Raw genomic sequence first — 24879 nt, 5'->3', positions numbered from 1 at the left:
ATCGTGAATGATGCCGAGAAGAGCCCGAGCCTGCGGAACGCAGACGAGGTCATCGGAAAAGAACAGCAGCCCGAGCTTGAGGAAACAGCGAGAGCTCTGTCTGTCTGTCGGTCTGACTGACTGATGGAAGGCTGATTTGCCTGAAAGTGAGTGCGGTTTGACGTGTTGTTATTCAAAGGTACGCCCTGCTTGTGAGCAGAGGCAAGTGCTCGAGCAAAACAGCTGTTTTCGGGCAGACACAAAAAACTTTCAGGTTTAAGAAAGGAAAGGAGGCCTCCTGTGCCTCAGCGCCAACATGTTAAGCTGTTCGTTGTCTGTAAAGTAAAGAAAACAAACGGCCTTGAGCTAATTTCTGCTCACTCCAAAAGCACGTTCGCTAGTTACAACCAGAAACCTAAGGATGACTTTTATCTGTCAATTGTATTGCAGTCCTCCGCTGTAACAGCTGAACGATCGAAAGGAAGCAGCCAAGATTGCTCTGTTTCGTAAATATTCACTGTGCGCCTTTTGACAGTCCCGGACTCGTGGAATCACCGAGACTGACTCATTTCCTGCTCATCCCGCAGCGCTGTGGGAGTGTGAGCTGCTACTTTCTCTGCACAGCCTTGGCCAGTTGAGCAGGAGATACCTTGTCTCATGACAAGTCTGAAGATTGTCTGGTCGACTCCGACCTGACTGGATTGTTTTTGCAAACTGTCCACTACTTTATGACTTTAGATAGCTTGCAAACTAACCTAATTGGCAGTGCTGCCTGGCAGTCTCCACCGTTCGTGTGCTTTTCACACAGCAGGGAGTGCATTAGTTTTGTTAACTTTGTAAATCCTGAGTTCAATCCACAGAAAATATATCAGGACCTGTGAAGCTTTTTTCCATGTCTCACTTCATCTTTCCATCTTTGCTAAACACCAAAATCACAAACTTTTGCTTACTGCAGCACACCAAAATATTTGCTGCTCCTTGACCTCTATTTATCGAAGCTTCGGATTGACGTGGGTTCTGGATTTGCTGAAAACTGACACCATTTTTGTTTCGGCACAATTCCCCAAGGCAAAAAAGTGAGTGGAGAATGCGGGCATCGATCCCGCTACTTCTCGCATGCTAAGCGAGCACTCTACCATTTGAGCTAATTCCCCTGCTTGGCCAATCAAATTGCCCTTCACAATAGTCGCTTCACACTCGCCTCCAAACAGCACCACGAATTGCCACCTCACTGAATTTTTTCAACACTTTGCTCCAATCGAGTAATCGCAAGTGAGCAACCGCAGAACGGGAAGGCACAGTAATCGTGAATGATGCCGAGAAGAGCCCGAGCCTACGGAACGCAGACGAGGTCATCGGACAAGAACAGCAGCCCGAGCTTGAGGAAACAGCAAGAGCTCTGTCTGTCTGTCGGTCTGACTGACTGATGGAAGGCTTATTTGCCTGAAAGTGAGTGCGGTTTGATGTGTTGTTATTCAAAGGTACGCCCTGCTGCTGAGCAGAGGCAAGTGCTCAAGCAAAACAGCCATTTTCGGGCGGAAACAAAAAGCTTTTGGTTTCAGAAAGGAAAGGAGGTCTCCTGTGCCTCAGCGCCAACATGTTAAGCTTTTGGCTGTCTGTGAAGTAAAGAAAACGGCCTTGAGCCAATTTCTGCTCACTCCAAAAGCACGTTCGCTAGTTCCAAACAGAAACCTAAGGATGACTTTTATCTGTTAATTGTATTGCAGTCCTCCGCTGTAACAGCTGAACGATCGAAGGGAAGCAGCCAAGATTGCTCTCTTTGGTAAATATTCACTGTGCGCCTTTTGACACTCCAGGACTCGTGGAGTCACGTGTGCATGACCGAGACTGACTCATTTCCTGCTCAGACCGCAGCGCTGTGGCAGTGTGAGCTGCTACTATCTCTGCACACCCTAGACCAGTGGAGCAGTGGATATCGTGTCTAATGACAAATCAGAAGATTGTCAGGTCAACTCCTGCCTGACTGGATTGTGTTTGCAAACTGCCCATTACTTTATGACTTTAGATAGCTTGCAAACTGTCCTAACTGTGACTGCTGCCTGGCAGTCTCCATGGTTCGTACGCTCTGAACACAGCAAATAATCCATTAGTTTTATTATCTTTGTAAATCCTGAGTTCAATCCACAGAAATGATATCAGGACCTGTGAAGCTTTTTTCCTTGTCTCACTTCATCTTTCCATCTTTGCTAAACACCAAAATCAAAACCTTTTGCTGACTGCAGCACACCAAAATATTTTCTGCCGCTTGACCTCTCTTCATCGAAGCTTCGGATTTCCGTGGGTTGCGGATTTACTGAAAACTGACACCATTTTTGTTTTGGGACAATTCCCCAAGTTAAAAAATGAGTGGAGAATTGGGTATCGATCCCGCTACTTCTCGCATGTTCAGTGAACTCTCTACTATTGGAGCTAATTCCCCACCTGTGTTGGGGAAATTGCCCTTCACAATGATCGCCTCACACTCGCCTCCAAGCAGCGCCACGAATTGCACTCTCCCTGAATATATTCAATACTTTGCTCCAATCGGCGGTATCGAACATCAGCAAGTGAGCAACAGCTGAACGGGAAGCCACAGTGAGCGGCCTTGATCTAACTGCTTCTTATTCCAAAATCACATTCGCTGCTTGGAGCCGTAATTAAACCAGCAACCTAAGGGTGACTCTGCTTTGTTTTCCACTGTAGTCCTCTATTCTACCAGCTGAGCGATCGAAGGGAAGCAGCAAAGATCCTTCTGTTTCGTGATTGTTCACCGTTTTGAACACCCCGACTCGTGCAGTCACGTGGGCCTGACGGAGATTTACTCGGTACCTGCCCTTCACAGTAGCTGCTTTGCACTCGCCTCCATTCAGCTCCATGGGCAGCAGAGAAATCTTGCCTTGGGTTAGCCCCTCCCTGAATACAATCAATACTTTGCTCCAATCGGCGATATCGTACATCAGCAAGTGAGCAACAGCAGAACGGGAAGCCACAGTAATCGTGAATGATGCTGAGAAGAGCCCGAGCCTGCGGAAGGCAGACGAGGTCACCGGGAAGGAACAGCCGCCTCCAGCTTGAGGGAGCAGCGAGAGCCCTGTCTGTCTGGTTGACTGACGGAAGGCTTTTTGTCCTGAAAGCGGTTTGACGTGTTGTTACTCAAAGGCACTCCCTGCTGGTGAGCAGAGGCAAGTGCTCGAGCAAAACAGCCGTGTTCGGGCAGACACAGAAAGCTTTTAGGTTTGAGAAAGGAAAAGAGGTTTCCTGTGCCTCAGCACCAACATGTTAAGCTTTAGGCTGTCTGTAAAGTTAGGAGAACGGCCTTGAGCTAATTTCTGCTTCGTCCAAAAGCACGTTTGCTAGTTCCAACCAGAAACCTGAGGATGTTTTTCTCCACTTGCTGAGGATTTCCAGCATTTTCTCTTTATATTTCACATTTCCAGCATCCGCATTATTTTGCTTTTGATTGGATGAACCTCGTCCTTCTAAACCCCATCACAGAATTATCAGCGAGATGGGTTTACAATGGCGGATGACCTTACCCAGAATGCCGCGCGCGGTAGAATACGGTCTATCTCCATTCGAAGGGGCGCAGCGCGCAGGCGCGGCAAGGGCAGCCGGCCGGATAAATCAGCGCCTTGGAGAGATAGAGGGGTTTCTGGGGCGCGTTGGATTGTGGGCTCTCCAGCCGCCATTAGTCGCAGGTTGTGGGTCAATGTTCTATTGCCCGCATCGCCCACAGACCGTTTCTGGAAATACAGACTGAGGAATTCAGAGCGGGTTTGCTGAACAGACACTGACCGTACAATGTAGAACAGAGTTTATCAAACTATTTTTCTCGTGACACAATGGAAGAAAAACACTTCCCCCAGGGACCCCAAACAATAATAACTTCAGACTGGAGTTTTCATCAAATCCCAATAAAGGTGAGTCCATGCTCGCTCTTCAATTCACTTCAAGTAATAATTAAAATTAGACATCGACGTTGCTTGAAAAACATTTTAAATACAGTATAAATACAGTAAAAGAAGATCAGGTTGAGTTTCACTTCCTCAATGTGAGGGGTGGGTCTGTCTGTTGGTCATGATCTCGTTCCAATCTGGATCACAGGATGAAAGTGCTTCACGCATCTCAGGTGCGCTGTTGAGTTTCTTTCTCTTGTTTTTAACCTTGTCAAAGTCGAAAATCCCATTTCGCACAGGTAGGTTGTTGTGAACGGCAGCAACAACAGAACACGAATCATAACAGAGGATATTCTTTGAAAGCACTGATCCAAAAAGATGACAATCTGAATGACTTGTGGCGTGTTTTCAATGTGTTCACAGGTGAGTCGTACCGGCTCGTTTTCTTGCTCAGGCATCAAGTTTAGCCTCATTATTGATTCAGGATTTCCCAAAGCAAAAGGATTTTCACCCAACGCTTTTCCTTCAAATTTTCAAATCCCTCTACAGGGAAGTAGCGACTAAAATGTCAGACAGAGCAGCGAGATGTAACTGTGTGACACATTTCATTTCATTCCCTTTATCTTCATTGATGCTGTTCTCCTCAATGTGTTGTAACAGTGTGAAGCAGGAAATGAGCTCCGCTCCCATTTCTGATCATAACTCTTCAAAAACCCTGTATTTCAGTGAGCTTCCTTTAATGAAAAACCCCTTCTCATTCCAAGCCATTAGAGAGAGTGCGGTGCCCAGAACTGAGCACTGAACTCTAAATGATGCCTAACTAACTAGAGCTCTGTATAACGGTGACATAAATTCCACTGCTTTTTTTCCAATTCCCTTGAGATAAAGATCAAAATTTAATCTCCATTTTAACATTGTTTTAGTGAATTAGTGATCACTTTTAGTGATTTCTGTATTGGACCCCCTAAATCTCTATCCTCCCCCACAGTTCCTAGCTTCTTGCCATTTCGAAAATACACTGATCTATCGTTTTATGGTCCAAAGGGATAACCTCACACTTCCCCACGTTGAACTCCATCTGCCACAGTTTCACCCACTCACTTAATCTATCAATGTCCCTTTGCAAATTTCTGCTCCCATCTACAATATTTACTGTGCTACCTAAATTATTGTCGTCAGCACACTTGGAAATAAAGCTCTTTACATAAGAACATAAGAAATAGCAGCAGAATAGGCCATATGGCCCATCGAGCCTGCTCCGCCATTCAATAAGTTCATGGCTGATCTTCGATCTCAACTCCACTTTCCTGCCCGATCCCCATATCCCTTGATTCCCCTCGAGTCCAACAATCTATCGATCTCAGCTTTGAATATAACTCAACGACTGAGCATCCACAGCCCTCTGGGGTGTAGAGAATTCCAAAGATTCACAATCCTTTGAGTGAAGAAATGTTTCCTCATGTCGGTCCTAAATGGCCGACCCCTTATCTTGAGACGATGAGCTCTAGTTCTTGACTCTCCAGCCAGAGAAATCATACTCTCAGCATCTACCCTGTCAAGCCGTCTAAGAATTTTATACATTTCAATGCGATCAACTCTCATTCTTCTAAACTCCAACCAATATTGGCCAATTTTGCACAATATTTCCTCATACTACAATTGCAGCAAGACCTCCTTCCTCTTATATTCCAACACCCTTCCAATAAAGGCTAACAGATCATGTCCCTTCCTCACTCTCATTAGACCCTTGGTAACTCAGTATTTCCAGCATGTTTTTCCTCTTTTCCTTCGATGGGGAAAAGAAATGAAGGTTGATAACATTTTACTATAATTACACTCGATTATGTTTTGGAAACAATATCCAACTGAACTGCATCAAATTCGATTGTAAACTTAAGAGTTTCTGATGAAAATAAAGGAAGAAGCACATTTAATTGCGATGGCCGGGAATCGAACCCGGGTCAACTGCTTGGAAGGCAGCTATGCTCACCACTATACCACCATCGCTGAAAATGATCAACAATAAAATAGTTCCCAAACATCAGATCCTGAACAGACACTGCAGGCTGTTGGATTTTGTTCTTCATTTTCACTGGTTTCTGACGGATCCTTCCTCGCTCTGTTGCAGTTCCTGTTTCCGCCCAGTAGATTTCGCCAACTCCCAATCAATGGAAATTCCACACCAGCCAGTAATTCTTCACCTGATATCGGACTGAAGAGACAGTCGATACCTGCAATACTTGACCAGCTGGAAATACATTTTACCACAGCTCACATCAGCCATTGAGTAAAGTTAAATAAATCCATCAAATCATTACAGAGACCTGAATACCAACTGGGCAGGAATGGCAGCTTAATATTCAAGTCTATAAGATCTTCAGAAAGGACAGGGAAATAGGGAAAGGAGGAGGAGCAGCAATATTACTAAAGGTCAATATTACAGCAGTTCAAAGATAGAGTATCAGTGAGGGCGAGCGGGCAGTGTAAACACTCTGAGAGAGACCCATCACAAGTGCCCCCACTGTACTCCTCCAGAAGGTACAAGAAGGGCGAGCGCGGGAGGATTTCTTCATTCTTTGTAAAAGTGTTTGAGAGATTGTGGAAATGTCTGGAAGAGGAAAAACCGGCAGTAAAGCTCTGTCGAAGGCCAAGTCTCGCTCATCCCGGGGCGGACTGCAGTTCCCTGTTGTCCGTGTTCACAGGCTCCTGCGAAAGGGGAACTATGCTGAACGTGTGAGTGCCGGAGCCCCGGTCTATCTGACCGCTGTGCATCGAGTATCTGACGGCTGAAATCCTCGAGCTGGCCGGCCACGCGGCCCGGGACAAACAAGAAGACGCGTATCATCCCCAGACACCTGCAGCTGGCCATCCGCAACGACGAGGAGCTCAACAAGCTGCTGGGACGGGTGACCATCGCTCAGGGTGTTGTCTGATATCCAGGCCTTGCTGCTGCCAAAGAAAACCAGCATTGTGAGCTCCAAGAGCAAGTAAACCGGCCAAGGCTTAATCTGATAACCCAAAGGACAGGACCAACCTGATTGAAATCTTTGAAGAAGGAACAGAAAGTGTAGACAAGTTTAATGCAGTAGAGGTGATATATTTGGATTTTCCGAAGGTCTTCTATAATGTACCACATTGTAGACTCATGGCTAAGTTCAGAGCTCGTGGAGTCAGGATCAGCTGGCAGAATGGATAGTAAGTTGGCTACAAAACTGAAAGCCGAGAATAGAGGTTAAGCGTCACTACTCAGACTGGCAAAAGGTGGGAAGTGGAGTTCCAGTTGCTGGGACCACTGTTCTTCACAATTTACATTAACGATTTGGATTCGGGAATCGGAAGTACAATTCCAAAATTTGTGGACGACAACAAATTGGGGGATTTAGTTAATACAAAGGAAAAATGCATCAAAATGCAAGAGGACATTAATAAACTTGCAGAATGAAGAATCAGGAGGTCACACACTGCTTGGATAATAAGAGTCTAAACGGGATAGAGGAGCGAAGGGATCTAGTGGTGCAGATACACAAATTACTAAAAGTAGCGACCCAGGTTAATCAGGTCATAAAAAGATGAATCAAACACTAGGATTCATTTCTAGAGGGATAAAGTTGAAAAGCAAAGAAGTTATGTTAAACTTGTATGGAACCTTGTTTAGACCAGACTTGGAATACTGCGAACAGGTCTCGTCTCCATATTATAGACATAGGGGCATTGGAGAAGGTGCAAACAAGATTCACAAGGATGATACCAGAAATGAGAGGATATTCTTATCAGGAAAGACTGCACAGACTGGGTCTCGTTTCACCAGAAAAGAGAAGGCTGAGGGTTGATCTGATCGAGGTTTTTAAGATAATGATAGGATTTGTTAGGATAGATATAGAGAAAATGTTTCCACTTGTGGGGAGTCCAAAACTTCAGGTAATAAATATAAAATAGTCGCTAATAAATCAAATGGGGAATTCATGAGAAATTGCTTTACCCAGAGAGTGGTTCGAATGTGGAACTTGTAACTACGAGGAGTAGCTGAGGCAAATAACACAGGGGCATTTCAGGGGAAGATAGATCAGCACATGAGGGAGAAAGGTATAGGAGGATATGCCGATAGGGTTAGATGAAGTAAGGAAGGAGGAGGCTCATGAGCAGCATAAACGCTGGCATAGACTAGTTGGGGCGAATGGCCTGTTTCTGTGCTGTAGTTTCAATGTAACTCGATGTAATGGCTCTTTTCAGAGCCACCCTCTGTATCTGTGAAAGGGCTGGTTACTGTCTGAAGGGAGACGCTGATATCATGCTACCAGTGTGGCTTTAAGCTGATTTTGTCTCGTTGTGGACGAGATGAGCTATTAATGGGACTGGAGTGGGGGCAGTGACCACAGTCCAGTACTTTAAACGGTGACTTATAGACCCTAGCCCACACATCACCAGATTTCTTGTATTTATTTAAACTACTTGCCATGCTGGGCTCGTAAAGAATCACCAGAACTGCTCGACTAACCTTTCTACATCTGTGGAATTCAGCTCTTCGCTCCATTTCTGTTCTATTTTGTTGGATTATTTACATAACGCATCAAACTCACTGGGGAATCACTGAAATGTAACTCTGTACAGAAACAAATAACAGTGAATTGCCTGGTGCCCAGGAGATCAGGAACATTACTCGCCTTTCGTCCTGTTAAAGAGTAAACCGTGTTTCGAGTCCACCGACCCGCTTTGGTTCCATATGGGGGATTAAACAGAGAAATCGGGAGGGGAGGAGACAGTTAGAGTGACAGAGCGGAGATCGGCCTCTGATCTTCCAGCTCCACCTCCAGTTCTCTCCATCCGACAGTTTCAAACCGTTTATCGATAATAGAACCGAACCTCAGTGCTCCGCACAAACCCTGACAGACCCGGGCTTCATATTCAAGGATTCCCAAAACCCGAAGCTTTCAAATAAGCCCCGTTACAGTGAGAAATCGTTAATATTCCTGCCTAAATACAGTCCATTCAATAACAAGTCTACTTGGCTCCTCCATTTCAGTCTGATTCCCTGTTCTATCTCCCCAGACATCCCCTCCCAGACCGGTTCAGCGTTTTACAAACACCTAATTCCAGCTTATTTGGAGAATCTCATGTGTTGGGGTTTGAGTTATGACGCGGAGTTTCTCCGCCAGTGTTACCGTCTCACAGAGACTCTCGCCCTGAATCTGTGAAAAGATTATGACCATGAACTGGGACTGGAGCCGAACACATCCCCAGTTACAGTGAGGCCCGGCCCGGACATCTCATTCTCTCTATTTTATATCAGACAGTATCCCACTGTCATGTCCAGCAATAGAGAGAGAGAGAGACAGTATCAGTCTTACACTTCCTATCTGTGTCCAAATCACGCTCAATAGCAGTATCCACCTTCATATACAGCACCAGAGAGAGAGAGGGAGGCAGACACGGTGAGAGAGACAGAGAGAGTGATGAGACACAATGACAGACAGACGTTAACAGTATTAGTTCCAGACTGACCGGTAAAGTGCCGTTTTATCCAGAAAGATCGCGTTGGAGAGACAGAAGATGCAATCTCATCTCTCACTGATATTGTGCAAGGGTCAGAAACACTATTAATCCCACACTCAGGGACAGTACAGAGAGGGACAGAAACAATGGGTCACATTTAACCCTCTAATGCCTGTTGTACTATCTGCAGTTTTACAGCTCAGGGCTGTTCGATATTACTCTCAGTGACCTACAGTTTCACTCCGGTTAAATTAATCTGCGACTGTTGCTGCCTGATATTAACCCTACACGGTCCCAGCAAATACACCGACTCCCACTTTCCTCCCATGTTTCTCCAGGATTGGTTTGAGAAATCCTCTCTCAGTCACACATTATAGGGGCCATTAATGAAGAGAATCCATTGGCTGATTTCACAGCCGCTCACTTTATCTCTGAAAGGCTCTTTACCATCAAAAGACCCCGAGAGAAACAGCAGGGATGGAAACATCTAGTTTAATAGTTGGAGATTGTAAAGTCAGTCTGGATTCCAGCGTTAGGCACTGGTGGAATCCCATCTGTTTCCCATTCTGGTGCCTGTTCCTGCACTGCCTGTGGACCCCATTCCCTCTGATCTTTCCCCCAGACCCACTTCCTTTGCTCAGACTCGGAAAAATTCCAATTGGGGAAAGTTTCCATCGATTTTTGGATTGGGAATTGTGGGCGCCATTCCCTCAGTGAGCGGAAGAAGATGGTTTGAAGCAGCCGGGAATGGAGAGATCACGGCCCCCGCGGGAAGGGAGCAAAGAGCAGCCTCGTTACAGCAGTTCATCGCTTCGGGACCGTGTCCGCGGATGGGCTCAGACATCGGCATTGAGTCCGGGGGAAGGTCAGGGGGAGTCCGGGGGCTGTTTGTAAGAGGCGGAGTGGATCAGGAACTGGTCCCGGAACATGGAGTGAGAGGGGGGAAGGGAGAGGTCATTCTCGGACTGTGTGTGTACAGGGTGTGTCCAGGGGAAGGAGAGAGAATGGGAGGAACCTGCTATTAAAATCATTGCTGCTTTCTCTCCCCAAACCAGGAGTGAATGGTCCTGGTTTAGTTCCAGCCTCACCCTATTTATTGTGATTGGATAGTGAAGAGTGGAAACAGAGCCGGACAGTAAGGATGTGGGGAGTTATACAAAGAGCATCTATTGCAGGCATCAGGTGAGAAGTGTCAAGGACACATTTTAAACAGCGGCTGTTTGGTTTCCGTTGAACGGTTAGTCCCATGGGAGAGGGGATTAGAAACCTGACCTGTACAAAGGTCCCTGCTACATCGGGTCGTCCCATTCATGGATCAGTGCAGGGGTTGGGCCGTGTCTGGATGTTATTAAATTGTTGTAAAACAGCCCAACACACCTGGTATGCAGAAGCTGAGTGCTGCAGTACTGCAGTGGAGTCAGACACTGACACTGTTTGTATCACTGGATTTCATTTGTGGATATTCAAAATGATCATTAACAGAGATATTAAACTGATCACTTCTGTCTTTTCTACCTCACCTGTTCCTGAGTAACAAGAGATCATTTTCTTTCTCCAGGCAAACCCTTGAACGATCCAGAATAAATGTGATGCTTCCTCCACCCGAGGCAGAAGGAACAGTACAGCCAGCTCCTTCTCACACACAGTAAGTATATTATCACTCACAGAGCACAGAGACACAGACAGGTCATCAGTTCCACAGTCTCAGACAGCAGGAGTAGTCAGTCCCACAATGATCACAATTTCCAGAGACACATTTTCAATCCAACAGTCAAGCAGAGTAGGTGAGGCAGACACTGTTCCATTTCCCCCTAACTCAGTCCCGCTGACAGGTAGATACAAAAATCCCAGTCCAAAATCACACTCTCAGAGTGAAAGGCACTGTGTCAATCTCACAATAGAGCAACATTAGCTACGAATTAAATACCAGATAGAAATCACACATGGTACCCGATTCAAAGGTACAGAATGAATCCCAATAATGTACCCCGAGATTCAAATTGAATACTGGCCCAGAACTCTCACACACATGACTTTAATCCATGGAATATCCATTCGAAATGTGTATCATATGATACAAATTGCACACAAGTCCAAAACTCAGGCAGAGTATCAGATTGAGAAATATTGAAAGATAGTAAACCTGAGAGACAAATTAGATACCTGTTCAGAATGAACTCGTAGAATGAGATTTAAAGATAGAGTATCAATTCTATTAGTGCAGACTGAGATACACATTACATACCAGTCCAAAAATCTCATACAATATTAGACTGAAAGATACGGTATCAATTCCATTTCTACAGACTGATCTACACATTACATACCAATTCAAAAATGTCACCTTATCAGTTTTAAAGATACATTATCATCCACAACAGTACTCACAGAGATACAGATTTAATAGTACTCCAAAAAGCGCACAAATAATCTGGTTAAAACCTCCAGCATCAAATCCGAAAGTATGTCCATATTTACCAATTAAACAAGGAGTAAAACTATTTAAACATTGAGATATAAAAGCTGCAATATTGAACACCATAATTTAATCTGAGAGAATAATTACGTACAGATACAGAATGAATCTCACATTCAGAGACAGTACCAGAGACACACAGACACAGAATGACTCCAACTCTCACAGATGCAGAACGAATCCCAAACTCACATACAGTACAAGAGACTGACAGACACACAGTTAATCCCACACTCACACACAGTGCCAGAGACTGACAGGTACAGTATGAATCCCACACTAACATGCAGTATGAGTAACTGCATATATAGGATGAATTCAACTCCCACATACAGTACTGGAGACTGTATATACAGAATGAATCCCACAATCACATGCAGTATGAGTAACTGCATATATAGGATGAATTCAACTCCCACATACAGTACTTGAGACTGTATATACAGAATGAGTCCCACAGTCACATGGAGTACCAGAGACTGACAGATACCGAAAGAATCCCACACTAACACACAGTTTTATATAAAGAATTAATCACAAACTCTCACACACACTGCTGACAAGATACAGAATCAATTCCAAACTCACACACAGTCTCAGAGAGTGACAAGATACAGAATGAATCCCACATTCACACACAGTACCAGAGACTGACAGATACAGAATAAATCCCACACTCACACACAGTACCAGAGACTGACAGATACAGAATGAATCCCACACTCACACACAGTACCAGAGACTGACAGATACAGAATGAATCCCACACTCACACACAGTACCAGAGACTGACAGATACAGAATGAATCCCACACTCACACACAGTACCAGAGACTGACAAATACAGAATGAATCCCACACTCACACACAGCACCAGAGTCCGACAGATACAGAATGAATCCCACATTCACACACAGTACCAGAGACTGACAGATACAGAATAAATCCCACACTCACACAGTACCAGAGACTGACAGATACAGAATGAATCCCACACTCACACACAGTGCCAGAGACTGTCGCAGCATGAAATGGTCCTTATCAAAGTCACAAATGATACCCTAAGTGACTACCACCTTGAAAAACTAACCCTCCTCATCCTTCTCAAATACAATATCTCACCGTGCTGTTATCCTGTTAGACTAGTTTCCTCTCTCTGCTCTTATTTGGAATATGTTGCTTTTCTGTCTGACAACACTTGGTATCATCGTATTATGTTAGTCCACAAGAGGAGATCATTCGGCCCATCGTGCCTGTGCTGGGTCAAACACACGTATTCGTTCAAAATTCATTCAGAGATAGATTGAGTGCTTTGTTATCAGAAAATTGCCTGAACCCCCACAGTCTACAGTTTTCCTCCTCGCTATCAACGACACGGTCAATTTTTGTGTCACCGGCAAATTTCTTAATCATGCCCCCGACGTTTAAGTCCAAATTGTTAATGTATACCACAAAAAGCATAGGACCAAGTACGGAGCCCTGCAGCACCCAACTGGAAACAGTCTTCCAGCCACAAAAAACACCCGTCGACCATTACCCTTTGCTTCCTGCCACTGAGCCAATTTTGGCTCCAATAAGCCACATTCCCTTGGATCCTATGGGCCTTTACTTTTTTGACCAATCTGCCATGTGGGAATTTTTCAAAAGCCTTGCGAAAATCCATGTCGACTGCATCAATTGCGCTACCCTCATCGATCCTCCTTGTCACCTCCTCGAAAAATTCAATCAGGTTAGTCAGACACGACCTCCACTTAAAAAATCCATGCTGACTGTCCTTGATTCGTCCGTGCCTTTCGGAGTGACAGTTGATCCTGTCACTCAGAATTGATTCCAATAATTTGAAATGGAGTCTTTCTCCTGCTTGCTGCAATAATAGATAAGGCGGTGATGTGCCATCAGGCCCGGCTAGCTCAGTCGGTAGAGCATGAGATTCTTAATCTCAGGGTCGTGGGTTCGAGCCCCACGTTGGGCGAGTATCATTTAAAACTTTTATGTTGCGTTCACTGGCCAACGGTGCAGAATTGATGCAGAATGAAACGTTAAATTTGTCGTCAGGATGGCCGAGCGGTCGAAGGCGCTGCGTTCAGGTCGCAATCTCTTCTGACATTGCTTATTTTTACGAAGTCGTGAAAATATTTTATTTGTGGATTGGGCTGCAGCTGATTTTTAGACCAAGTTGATTTGCTCCTCCCACAAAAGCAACTGGCTTTTTCATGGAAATGTGACTTGAGAAGTTTCAAACGGTGATATGTTTGACATATTAATGACCTGGACAAAGAAATAGAACAGCAGTGGGAAACATTTAAAACGGTGATAAATAGAGTCCAGGAGAAATATATCCCACTAAAAAGCAAGAACAAACTAGCCAGAAATGACACACCAGGGATGAATAAAGAAACAAGGGCAAAATTTAAACTGAAGAAAAGGGCACACACTAGCCAATAAAGGAGAGAGGGGAATGTGATAAGACTGGGAAAGAAGTCTGAAGATCTATTGGAAAGGCAAAAAAGGAATATCAAAAAAAGCAAAGTATTCGAGACACATCAACAGCCAAAGAAAATTTAGGATAGGAATATTTGCACGAAGTGATTTTTAGGTAGTCGCCTTTAAATGTTTCAAAGGCGACTGCGAATTTATGATCGTCTGGCCATTTCACCAGCCGTGTTGAAAACAAAACATGTCTCTTAAGGGGAGTCTATAACGAGGGGGCATAGATTTAAGGTGAGAGGGGAGAGATACAAAAGGGTCCAGAGGGGCAATTTTTTCACTCAAAGGGTGGTGAGTGTCTGGAACGAGCTGCCAGAGGCAGTAGTAGAGGCGGGTACAATTTTGTCTTTTAAAAAGCATTTGAACAGTTACATGGGTAAGATGGGTATAGAGGGATATGGGCCAAGTGCAGGCAATTGGGACTAGCTTAGTGGTATAAACTGGGCGACATGGACATGTTGGGCCGAAGGGCCTGTTTCCATGTTGTAACTTCTATGATTCTATGATAATAGGGCCACTAAGGGAGACACACGACAAACTCACAGGCAATGACAGCGAAATGGCAGAAATATTAAACAATCACTTTGCTTCAGTATTTACCAGGGAGACTGGTATTGTGGGCATGACAGTAGAAGAAGAGATCAAAAAGATATGTAAAGACATTTAAGATCGAAAGGGGGGAGATAATTGATAAACTAATCAATCTTAGAGAGGAAATTTCCTGTTAGGTGCCTAACCAGAGTTTCAAACCGCTCAGCCACGCTAATTTCCGTATTACTGTTCAGGAGCTTATTTCACAGGGACACGATTACTGCGCTCCATTTAGGGAGGCTCAGTGAAAGGCGGAAATTGATCTATTAATAGAATCATAGAATAAGATAGCGCCATTCAGCCCATCGTGCCAGTGCCAGCTCTCTGAAAGAGCTGTCCAGTTCGTCCCACTCGCCTGCTGTTTCCCCATAACCCTGAAAAAGTTTGATCCAAGCGTTTATCCAATTCCCTTTTGAAAACTGTGAGTTGAGAAAAACAATATTGAAAGGGGTGCTGGGGCCTCTGCAGCGTCGATGTAGAGTGTGTGATGATTGAAGTTATCAAGATGGTTGCTTTACACATGGTATGTTGTGCAATCATCCTGAAATATCTTCAATATCCAATACAAATTGAATTGCAAACCTGACGGACAAACACTGGAAAACAAGTCACGAGTGAACGCAAATCATCTCGGACCCGTTTTTAGCCTCACGGCACTTCAAATAAAGTGAAATAACTTGACATTGAAAAGATTTGGAACTTGCATCTATGCCTTTATCTGTTCCATTTCTTAAAGTTGCTGGCGTCTGATGATGGACACGCCTCTGCTCCCTCTATTGAACAAGAAAGGAGATGTTTGACGTTGACGGGACCTGTTGGTTATGAGCTCATCCTTTACATTGAGTGGGTTCGCGTCCTTGAAACGGCGTCAACTTTCGCCCAGCGGTGAACTTCGCAACAAACAAGTTCATCACCGTCTCACCGCGGGCACTGACTGACACGTTTATCGTTATTTCTTTCAGACCGAAATAAATAGGAACCGTGATTTTAAATTTGCACGAAGTGATTTTTAGGTAGTCGCCTTTAAATGTTTCAAAGGCGACTGCGAATTTATGATCGTCTGGCCATTTCACCAGCCGTGTTGAAAACAAAACATGTCTCTAACTTTCGCGTCTTTTTTCGAAAGGCAAAAAACATATTTCCCATGACCTCTGAAGGATGGACAAGTACATTTCAGAAAGCTGAATCAAGTTCACCAGCCTTTTAATCCGGAGTCAGACCTTTGCGCCACGCACTCTGAAGACAGGCTCCTGGATGTTATTATATTTTTTGAATGTTTCTCAAACACCGTTTCATATATTGGTTGAATGGATGAGGCTTATCAAATCTCCGCCAGATCCCACCGGGAATGAGATAGCATTGGAAGCAGCCTTCACCCCCAATATCACGCTGGCATTCATCGCCTGCTCTCAGCGGACTGCATTAACAGGGCTTGGAGATATGGACTTTGTTCACATTTAATCAGCAATGTGAATCGTTCAATATTTAATCATTTTTAATGGGGACAAGGTTTCAAAATATTTCCACCCGGTTTCGAACCGGGGACTTTTCGCGTGTTAGGCGAACGTGATAACCACTACACTACGGAAACCTGACACCTCCAACCTCGTGTTAGGGATATAACCCCTCAGCCAAACTAATTTCCGTATTACTGTCCAGGAGCTCATTTCCCAGGGATACATTTACTGCGCTGTATTTCGGAAGGCTGCAGAGAAGGATCGGTGACGATGGTCAGGCAGGGAATCTCAGAGCATCGCGCCGAAACAAACATTTCACTGTTTTTTTTTGCATGTGCCTGATATCCGACCGCAGTGTAAATTATGGCGAATCAGGCATGCTCAGATCACATTGTTCACAGAATGTTTTCTTGCAGCCAAATCACACATTCGAAAACTTGAAATGAGATGAAGAGATCGGAGCCATTTAAAGTGCTCCCAGTTCCTGCAGATCAGGAATTAAAACATGGCACCGGCTTCAGGGCTATCAGAATGAGGCAATGAATCCGAAAGTGGGAAGTAAAAGGAAGCACTATCACCCCTGGGTGGGCTCGAACCACCAACCTCTCGGTTAACAGCCGAACGCGCTAACCGATTACGCCACAGAGACCATCTGGTGTGGCTGTTTGCAAGATACACTAAAGCAGCGTGTCACCTAGCCAAAGTTACATGTTGCAGCCTCAGAAATGCAATTGACCACGATCAGTGTTACTTTTCCAGAAATAAAGGATGGGACATTGTTTGTGGAAACATGGGAACGGTCTGGTCTCGCTCACAGCGTCGATATCACCGCCAACCAGCTCTCCTGCAACCGGCGCGCCCACCGGTGCTTTGTCTGTTAGTTAGTTGCACTGTGGGAGAACCTTCACCACACGGACTGCAGCGGTTTAAAAAGACGGTTCACCACCACCTTCTCAAGGGCAATTGGGGATGGGCAATAAATGCCGGCCTCGCCAGCGACGCCCACATCCCATGAATGAATAAAAAAGTATTCTGAGCGTCCTGACGCTGATTTCAGTTTTTGAAGCCTGATCTGCAGTAACTGGGAGCGGTTTAAATGGCTCCGACCTCTTAATTTCACCCACAACATCAGAGTAACTGTTCCAGGGGGACATGCCGACTCAGCTGCGTCTTGGCCGCCTGTCTGGTCAGTCTTTTATTCGTCTCCAATTCCGTTTCCCAAAGCGTTTCTACAGATTCACAAAGCTGTTTGTCATTTCGGTTCCTTTCGATTTGTCCAGCTCCCGACTGGCAATAATTTGCAAACCTGGTTGCAACCCTCCGCCTTGCATCGTGTCCGGGGATGGGTTATGTGGAGAGACTGGAGAAGCTGGGATTTTTCTCCTTCGAGCAAAATAAGGTTCAGGGGAGATTTAATAGAGGTATTCAAAATTATGAGGGGATTTTGATAGAATGGATGGGGAGAAGCTGTTTCCATTGGCAGGAGGGTCGATAACCAGAGGACACAGCCTGCATTTGTCGAGCGCCTTTCACGTAGTAAAACGTCACAAGGTGCTTCACGGGAGCGTTATTGAACAAAATTTGACACTAAGCCACATAAGGAGATATTGGGACAGGTGACCAAAGCTTAGTCGAAGAGGTAGGTTTTAAGGTATGTGTTAAAGGAGAGAGAGGCGGAGAGGTTTAAGGAGGCATTTCCAGAGCTTAGGTAGCTGAAGGCACAGCCGCCAATGGTGGAGCGATTTAAATCGGGGATGCGCAAGAGGCCAGAATTGGAGGAGCACAGAGATTTTTTTTATTCGTTCATGGGATGTGGGTGTCGCTGGCAAGGCCAGAATTTATTGCCCAAACCTAATTGCCCTTGAGAAGGTGGTGGTGAGCCGTCTTCTTGAACCGCTGCAGTCCGTGTGGTGAAGGTTCTCCCTCAGTGTTGTTCGGTAGGGAGTTCCAGGATCCAACGGCGATGAAGGAACGGCCGATATATTTCCAAGTCGGGATGGTGTGTGACTTGGAGGGGAACGTGCAGGTGGTGTTATTCCCATGTACTTGCTGCCTTTGTCCTTCTAGGTGGTTGAGGTCACGGGTTTGTGAGGTGCTGTGCAAGAAGGCAATCGAGTAACAAGTCGAGCAATGTATTCCGCTCAATCATTGATCATTCCAATCAGATCTTCTGCTTTTCAGCTGCACTTCCCCCCAAACATTGTAAATAATTTTGCTCAGTGTTTGTTTCGCTTGTTTAATATTTTGTTCTCCGGCTTAGCTAGATTAATATTTCATTTCAATTATCAATGACAGGGAGCAATGAACAATGAACCAGTGAGCAAAGTTTCGTTTATTATTAAAAAGCAGTGATTCCGAAATTATCCAGGCTGATATGAATGGTATAAGAAGTAGTGATTTCGACATGATTTAAATACGCAGCCTTCAGAATCCAAAGTCAGACGCGTTACCGTTTCACCACGAGGTCTACTGATGGCATAGATTATATATATATATATATTATATATACTTATTATATACATAAATTTCTATGTTTGATGCAGTGTTCCCTTGTGGTTGGGAATAGTTCATTGCACAAAAATAATTCAAGTCTGTGAGACATTTAATGTTTTTTTAATCGCCATTAATACGTTCTGTTGCACACTGAAGGAAATGCTAACTTGTTTGCCAAGTGACAATTAAAACGTCAATAAATCTTTGTATTTTGCATGTCATGAACTTTTATCCCTTCCCGTTTTACATACTGTATTTTAGGAGTCTGCTTAAAAGTGTTTAGTGCTTATTGTACCAGGAATCTGGTGTAGCCGCTGTTAAATTTAAAAAGGTTTGTAGCCCCTTTCACGCTTGAAGAAGCTCGACGCTGGAGGTTTCTGGGAGCAAGTCCCAACAAAATGTTTCCCTCCGAGGTCAAATCGGGGACTTTCTGCGTGTAACTGGTGAACATGATAACTGCTGCACTGTGGAAATGAAAAACTTTTCGTTCTCAGCTCTGAAGGAAGTGTCTCGGGAAAACATGAACTGTTGACTCTCTTCACACTGACTCTTTTCACGAATATTTCATCGATCGAAACTCTCCAAGTCACAGGGAAAAAATGTCAAAGTCATTAAACTCCCGAATTAGCCCCAAAATCTATCAATCTCAGTTTTTAAATTTTCAATTGACCCCCAGCCTCAACTGCTTTTTGAGGGAGAGAGTTCCAGAATTCCACTCCCCTTTGTGTGAAGAAGTGCTTCCTGACATCAACCCTGAACGGCCCAGCTCTAATTTTAAGGTTATGCCCCCTTGTTCTGGACTCTCCCCACCAGAGGAAATAGTCTCTATCTGCCCTGTCAAATCCTTTAATAATCCAAACACCTCAATTAGATCACCCCTTAATATTCTGCACTCAAGGGAATGCAAGTCTGGTCTTTGCAACCTGTCCTCATAATTGCTTATCAAGGATAGCCAACAAAAAGGGTTTTACGACGGCTGGCTCTTTAATGCGTTGGGTTTTGTCAACGGGCTCGTTGGTCTAGGGGTATGATTCTCGCTTCGGGGTTGTCTGTCCAAATATGTGAGAGGTCCCGGGTTCAAATCCCGGACGAGCCCTTATTTTACTCTTCAACTTCCAAAGACAGAAAAGTACTCAAATCAACCCACATGAGTGAAACAATTACAACGTTTCATACTATTACCAAACACAACTGCCCAACGTGGTTCTGATGAAAGGTCATTGACCTGAAACATTAACTCGGTTTCTCTCTCCACAGATGCTGCCTGACCTGCTGAGGGTTTCCAGAATTTTCTGTGTCATCAGAGTATCACTTCCCTCATCACCGAACTACACTCCTCCACTAGATGCAGCCTTGTGGTGCAAACAGGCTCCTTCGGCACAGCCAGGTGTTCTGCTTTAGGCATTAATTATAACTATAACTTTGGAACTTGTTAGTTAAAACATATGGCCTTGCCCATTGACCAGAGAGCAGAATGGTGTTTGTCTCTCACCAGTACAGCCCTTTCCCGCTTCGTCAGCTTGGAATGATACGTAGCTATCATACATATCTCACACCTCTCCTGCTTCCCTGTGAAGCTGGTAAGACGAATAGCACACAATGCTGTCTGACACACATACACACCAGCTCTGACTGATTTAAAGGCCTTGTTATGATTGTCAGAGAATTGTTTATATCAAAAGGATAATTAAACTTATGAGTATTATGATATCAGCTCCGATCCAAGAGTTTCTGGACTTCAGAATCTACTCGTCTCTATATTAAACATATGCATGCATATAAAATGAAGCAAATCTGTCTGATGATTGTAGTTTCATTCTCCCAACAGAGATTTATACTTCCTTACTTAAGAGGCAAATGGTAAAGGTTAATATTAATTCAATATAAAGACTAACTCTTTCCTTACAATACAGATACCCCAAACTAATATAACACTTCAAACTGATAGAGCTTCTCAAATTAAAAGAGTACCTCAAACTAATACGGTACCTCAAGCTAATACAATACCTGAAACGGATAGAGAATCTGAAACTAATATGATACCTCAAGCTAATACATCATCTCAAACTATTAAAGAACCTCAAATTAATACAGTACCTCAATCAAATACAACACCTTAAACTAATACAGTACCTCAAACCGATACAGAACCTGAAACATAAATTAATACCTCAAACTAATACAGCATCTCAATCTAATACAGTATCTCAAAGCAATAAAGTACCTCAAACAAATACAACAGCTTAATCCAATACAGCACCTCAAACTGATGCAGAATCTGAAATTAATATTTTTTTTTATTCGTGAATGGGATGTGGGTGTCGCTGGCGAGGCCGGTATTTATTGCCCATCCCTAATTACCCTTGAGAAGGTGGTGGTGAGCCGCCTTGTTGAACCGCTGCAATCCGTGTGACGAAGGCTCTCCCGCAGTGCTAATAAGTAACAGACAAAGCAGCGATTAGCGCGCCGGTTGCAGGAGAGCTGGTTGGCGGTGATATCGATGCTGTGAGCGAGATCAGACCGTTTCCATGTTTCCACAAACAATGTTCCTTCCTTTATTTCTGGAAAAGTAACACTGATAATGGACAACTACATTTCTGTGGCTGCAACATGAAACTTTGGCCAGGTGACACGCTGCTTTCGTGTATCTTGCAAGAAACCACACCGGTTGGTCTCTGTGGCGCAATCGGTTAGCGCGTTCGGCTATTAACCGTAAAGGCTGATGGTTCGAGCAAGAAAACACTCAATGAACATTATCATCTGCGCATGCCATTCGCAATAGTTTAAACTGCGGTCGGATAACAAGTACATGAAAAAAACAGTGAAATGTTTGTGTCGGCGCGATGCTCTGGGATTCCCTGCCTGACCATCGCTACCTGTCCTTCTCTGCAGCCTTCCTGAATACAGCGCAGTAAATGTATCCCTGTGAAATGAGCTCCTGGACAGTAATATGGAAATTAGTTTGGCTGAGGGGTGATATCCATATCACAGAGCTTGAAGTATCAGTTTTCCGTAGTATAGTGGTTATCACGTTTGCCGAGAAAGCGAAAGGTCCCCGGTTCGAAACCGGGCGGAAGCATTTTGAAACCTTGTCCCCATTAAAAATGATTAAATATTTAACGATTCACATTGCTGAATGATGTGAACAAAGTCCATATCTCCCAGCCCTGTTCATGCAGTCCGTTGGGAGCAGGCGATGAATGCCAGCGTGATATTGGGGGTGAAGGCTGCTTCCAAGACTGTCTCACACCCGGTGGGATCTGGCGGAGATTTGATCAGCCCGATCCATTTAACCAATACATGAAACGGTGTTTGAGAAACATTCAAAAAATATAATAACATCCAGGATCATGTCTTCAGAGTGCGTGGCGCAAAGGTCTGACTCCAGATCAAAAGGTTGTGTGTTCACATCACATCGGGGTCACTGTTTCTTTCACCGCTCACATGAGACTGGATAATTCCCGAATGAAGGTTTCAATTGCTTTTTCACACAAAACAAAACAGAAGTTTGGTCTCAACCCTGACTCAGTACCTCCCCAGTGGCAGGGAGGGGAGCGCCTGATACCCTCATTTATTTCATGCAACAAACTGACACGAATACTGGTATTGATTCAAAATCGACCTGCAGATGGACACACACAGAAAAAAGACAACCACAGAAACAGACAGCAAATACTTGTGTATATATATATATATATATATATATATCTGTATATATCGCCTTTAACGTGGTCAGACGATTTAAGCTCGGTGAACTTGCTTCTGCTTTCTGAACTGTACTTGTCCATCCTTCAGAGGTCACGGGAAAAATATTTTTTGCCTTTCGAAAAAAGACGCGAAAAGCAGAGACATGTTTTGTTTTCAACACGGCTGGTGAAATGGCCGGACTATCATAAATTAGGGGTCGCCTTTGAAACACTGAAAGGAGACTACCTAAAAATCACTGAGTGCAAATTTAAAATCACGGTCACTATTTATTTAGGTCTGAAAGAAATAACAATAAACATGGCATGATGTGGAGATGCCGGTGATGGACTGGGGTTGACAATTGTAAACAATTTTACAACACCAAGTTATAGTCCAGAAATTTTATTTTAAATTCACAAGCTTTCGGAGGCTTCCTCCTTCCTCAGGTGAACGTTTGTTGGAAACGTTTGTCATTTCCAACAAACGTTCACCTGAGGAAGGAGGAAGCCTCCGAAAGCTTGTGAATTTAAAATAAAATTGCTGGACTATAACTTGGTGTTGTAAAATTGTTTACAATAAACATGGCAGTCAGCGTCCGCGGTGAGACGGTGTCGAACTTGTTTGCTGCGAAGTTCAACGCTGGGCTAAAGTTGAAGGACGCGAACCCACTCAATGGAAAGAATGAGCTCAGAACCAACAGGTCCCGTCAACGTCAAACACCTCCTTTCTTGTTCAATGGAGGGAGCAGAGGCGTGTTCATCATCAGACGCCAGCAACTTTAAGAAATGGAACAGATAAAGGTACAGATGCAAGTTCCAAATCTTTTCAATGCAAAGTTATTTCACTTTATTTAAAGTGCGGTGAGGCTGAAAACGGGTCCCAGATGATTTGCGTTCACTCGTGACATGTTTTCCAGTGTTTGTCCGTCAGATTTGCAATTCAATTGGTATTGGATATTGAAGATATTTCAGGATGATTGCACAACATACCATGTGTAAAGCAACCATCTTGATAACTTCAATCATCACACACTCTACATCGACTCTGCAGAGGCCCCAGCACCCCTTTCAATATTGTTTTTCTTAACTCACAGTTTTCAAAAGGGAATTGGATAAACGCTTGGATGGAAACTTTTTCTGGTCTATGGGGAAACAGCAGGCGAGTGGGACTAACTGGACAGCACTTTCAGAGAGCTGGCACAGGCACGATGGGCCGAATGGCATCTGAATGGCGCTGTCCTGTTCTATGATTCTATTAATAGGTCAATATCCACCTGTCACTGAGCCTCTCTAAATGGAGCGCAGTAATCGTGTCCCTGTGAAATGAGCTCCTGAACAGTAATACGGAAATTAGCGTGGCTGAGCGGTTTGAAACTGTGGTTCGGCTCCGAACAGGAAATTTCCTCTCTCGCTTTGATTAGTTTATCAATTATCTCCCCCCTTTCGATCTTAAATGTCTTTATATTTTTTTTGATCTCTTCTTCTCCTGTCATGTCCACAATATTAGTCTCCCTGGTAAATACTGAAGCAAAGTGATTATTTAATATTTCTGCCATTTCGCTGTCATTGCCTGTGAGTTTGTCATGTGTATCCCTTAGTGGCCCTATTCCAATCCTAAATTTTCTTTGGCTGTTGATGTGTCCAGAATACTTCGCTTTTTTGATCTTCCTTTTTGCCTTTCGAATAGTTCTTTAGACTTCTTTCCCAGTCTTTTCACATTCCCCTCTCTCCTTTATTGTCTCTTGTGTGCCTTTTTCTTTTGTTTCAATTTTGTCCTTATTTCTTTATTCATCCCTGTTGTATCATTTCTGGCTATTTTTTTCTTGCTTTGTCGTGGGATATATTTCTCCTGGACTTTATCGATCATCGTTTTAAATGTTTCCCACTGCTGTTCTATTTCTTTGTCCCGGTCATTAATATGTCAAACATTTCACCATTCAAAACTTCTCAAGTCACATATGCATGACAAAGCCAGTTGCTTTTGTGGGAGGAGCAAATCAACTTGGCAGAAAAATCAGCTGCAGCCCAATCCGCAAATAAAATATTTCCACGTCTTGGTAAAAATCAGCAATGTCAGAAGTGGGATTCTAACCCACGCCTCCAGAAGAGACTGCGACCTGAACGCAGCGCCTTGGAGCGCTCGGCCATTCTGACTACCGATACCATGCTTTCTTCTGCATTATTTCTGCACTGTTGGCCAGTGATAGCAGCATAAAACTTTAAAATGGTCTTCGCCTAATGTGGGGCTCGAACCCACGATGCTGAGATTAATAGTCTCATGTTCCACCAACTGATCTAGCCAGGCCTGAGTCTGAATAACCGCC

At 44.1% G+C, this 24879-nt stretch overlaps 7 non-coding genes across 7 annotated transcripts; 2 read left to right on the top strand and 5 right to left on the bottom strand.

The window, feature by feature from the left end:
• Positions 1–5810: 5810 nt before the first annotated feature.
• Positions 5811–5882, bottom strand: trnag-ucc (transfer RNA glycine (anticodon UCC)). Its single transcript has one exon. It is a non-coding gene; the product is annotated as a tRNA-Gly (tRNA).
• A 7858-nt stretch (positions 5883–13740) lies between these two features.
• trnak-cuu (transfer RNA lysine (anticodon CUU)) lies at positions 13741–13813 on the top strand. The gene has a single exon. It is a non-coding gene; the product is annotated as a tRNA-Lys (tRNA).
• Positions 13814–16437: 2624 nt separating this feature from the next.
• Positions 16438–16510, bottom strand: trnav-aac (transfer RNA valine (anticodon AAC)). The gene has a single exon. It is a non-coding gene; the product is annotated as a tRNA-Val (tRNA).
• Positions 16511–16951: 441 nt separating this feature from the next.
• On the bottom strand, positions 16952–17025 carry trnan-guu (transfer RNA asparagine (anticodon GUU)). Its single transcript has one exon. It is a non-coding gene; the product is annotated as a tRNA-Asn (tRNA).
• A 2852-nt stretch (positions 17026–19877) lies between these two features.
• On the top strand, positions 19878–19965 carry trnap-cgg (transfer RNA proline (anticodon CGG)). Its single transcript is given in 2 exon segments — positions 19878–19913; positions 19930–19965. It is a non-coding gene; the product is annotated as a tRNA-Pro (tRNA).
• Positions 19966–24626: 4661 nt separating this feature from the next.
• On the bottom strand, positions 24627–24709 carry trnal-cag (transfer RNA leucine (anticodon CAG)). Its single transcript has one exon. It is a non-coding gene; the product is annotated as a tRNA-Leu (tRNA).
• A 78-nt stretch (positions 24710–24787) lies between these two features.
• trnan-auu (transfer RNA asparagine (anticodon AUU)) lies at positions 24788–24860 on the bottom strand. The gene has a single exon. It is a non-coding gene; the product is annotated as a tRNA-Asn (tRNA).
• Between the last annotated feature and the right edge of the window lie 19 nt (positions 24861–24879).

Source organism: Heptranchias perlo, unplaced genomic scaffold (assembly GCF_035084215.1).
Source record: "Heptranchias perlo isolate sHepPer1 unplaced genomic scaffold, sHepPer1.hap1 HAP1_SCAFFOLD_47, whole genome shotgun sequence".
Taxonomy (NCBI): Eukaryota; Metazoa; Chordata; class Chondrichthyes; order Hexanchiformes; family Hexanchidae; genus Heptranchias; species Heptranchias perlo.
The sequence above is the reverse complement of the archived record's forward strand: the minus strand, read 5'-3'. Positions and strand labels throughout refer to the sequence as shown.